Raw genomic sequence first — 2524 nt, forward strand, 5'->3', positions numbered from 1 at the left:
TGTTAGTGATGGTGTTGCATAGTCTGTCCACCATCATATTATTTTAGTGAGAACTCATGAAAAACTACAATAACTAATGTTAGGGTAATCTGTTTGTTTCGTTAGGCATTTCTGGTTATTTAAAAAAAATATATAAAATCGGCCTATATATCGGCATAGCAGATTTTTAAATAATCAAATATTCGTATCGGCCTTAAAAATCCTTTATCGGTCAGGCTTTAGTCCAGAACCAGAATCTTTTAAAACAACTACAATAACAAAGGAATTGTTTGGAAATAATTGGGTTCAGGGCCGCACGATATGGGGAAAATATCTTGATAAAGTGTGATAAATAATCAGTTATTAAAGGTGCTCTAAGTGATGTCACGCATGTTTTAGGCTAAAACATCTCCTCACTATCTGCTAGCTGCCTGTCCCCAGAACACACTGTAAAAACATCTCCTCACTATCTGCTAGCTGCCTGTCCCCTGAACACACTGTAAAAAACATCTCCTCACTATCTGCTAGCTGCCTGTCCCCTGCGGATATTGTGATGTTTTTTACAGTGTCTTCTGTGGACAGGGAGCTAGCATAAAGTGAGTATCATTAGTAGTAACATTCTTATAGTAGAGATATAAAAAAAAAAAAAGGACCGCACGTTGGAATCAAACCCGGCCCGCTGTGTCGAGGAGTAGACCTCTATATACGGGCACCCGCTCTACCAGGTGAGCTTTTCAGGTGACAATAATACTTATATAATACTAATTTTCCTTGCTAATTTGGAAGCTTTTTTTGACATTTCTTTAACATTTTCAAGTCAATTCAATGAAAGTGGTGAACTGATCATTTATTTGACTTGTGAAGAGCTTTGCAGGGAACCATCCACGTTAGATTATTGTTTTGGGATATCTTGCCTTTATTTTGATAGGACAGCTAGGTGAGAAAGGGGAGAGAGAGGGGGAAGACATGCAGGAAATAGTCTCAGGTCGGACTCGAAACCCTGGACCTCTGCATCGAGGCATAAACCTCAAAGTATATGTGCACCTGCTCTACCCACCAAGTCAACCCTGGCACAAACCCCAAATTTCTGATATAGAAACTTCTTGAAAACGGGTCAAACTAGACCCGAGTACAACAAGAAGGTTGAAGTATGAAGAGGAAAGATCATGAAGGAAATGAAACCAAGACAGTTTGTGAAGTGTTTCTCAAACAGAGTCAGAAATATCACAATCTGGGGAAAGTACAGAGTAAATCAGGAAAGGCTGCAAAGCATTGGGAAAGACTGGCTTTTGCGTTAGTTGGAGGAAAATATTTGCAGAAAACTGCACTTTAAAATGTAAAAAATGTTCAAACTGTTCCGTTTTTAGCGCTGCCTTTTATATTCTCAACGTTCAATTTGTTCAGTATAAGAAAAGTGGAAAATATGTTCTTTCATTTGTTTTACGTCCAACAAGTAGTTTGTTGTATTTTAGAGGAATACTTTAGAACACTTTAATATCTGATTATTTATCACTTAAGTTATATCGTTACAAGAGCCCGACCGGTATATTGGCGGGCCAATATTAGGCATTTTGCAATGTTTCGGTCTTTATACTGGCCAATAAAAAAATAATATATACAGCTTTGGAAAAAATTAAGAGACCATTCCTTTATTTGTCTTAAATCAGTGTCTCTACATGTATGGCAGCCATTCTACTCCAGTGGCTGTAAAATTCCAACACAGGAACACCTCATTCTACTTAATGAGGTGCTGATTAAGTGATCACTTAATGAGCCTGAGCCAAATCTTATTTTACGAGGAAAAGTATAAAAGCCACTGCTGTGGTCATCACTATCCTCTTGCAATAGGGTCTGCTGGATGGCAAAAACAGGGCTACTAGTACCACACAGGTAACTTAAACAAAAAAAGGGAACAATTGACCATGCCAAAAGAGTTAAAAAGAAAAGTTTTGAGTGAGGAAAAGAAGGGTTCAATTCTGGCTTTACTGGCAGAAGGGTACAGTGAGCGTCAGGTTGCATCCATCCTTAACTTTTCAAAGACGGCAGTTCATAAGAACAAGGTCAAGCAACAGACATTGGGGACAACAAAGCTACAGACTGGAAAAGGGCGAAAACGATTGTCCACTGACCGGGATGACCGCCGACTCATTCACATGTCACTCAAAAAACGTACAATGACATCAAGTGATTTACAAAAAGAATGGCAAGCAGCAACTGGGCTGAAGTGCACAGCAAGGACTGTGCGAAACAGGCTCCTAGAAGCAGGGCTGAAGTCGTGCAAAGCCAGAAAAAAGCCCTTCATCAATGAGAAGCAAAGACAAGCCAGGCTAAAGTTTGCAAAAGACCATAAGGATTGAACCCTAGAGAACGGGAGTAAGGTCATCTTCTCTGATGAGTCAAATTTTCAGCTTTGCCCAACACCTTGTCGTCTAAGGGTTAGACGGAGACCTGGAGAGGCCTACAAGCCAGTGTCTGGCCCCCTGTTTTAAATTTGGTGGAGGATCAGTAAGGATCTGGGGGTGCTTCAGTAAGGCTGGAATTGGGC

General features: G+C 40.1%; 1 protein-coding gene across 1 annotated transcript in view; it reads right to left on the reverse strand.

Moving 5' to 3' along the window:
* Positions 1–2524, reverse strand: part of LOC116686215 (succinate--CoA ligase [ADP-forming] subunit beta, mitochondrial) — an 83086-nt gene that overhangs the window by 79652 nt on the left and 910 nt on the right. The gene's annotated exons all lie outside the window — the stretch shown is intronic.

The sequence above is a fragment of the Etheostoma spectabile genome, unplaced genomic scaffold, assembly GCF_008692095.1.
Source record: "Etheostoma spectabile isolate EspeVRDwgs_2016 unplaced genomic scaffold, UIUC_Espe_1.0 scaffold333, whole genome shotgun sequence".
Taxonomy (NCBI): Eukaryota; Metazoa; Chordata; class Actinopteri; order Perciformes; family Percidae; genus Etheostoma; species Etheostoma spectabile.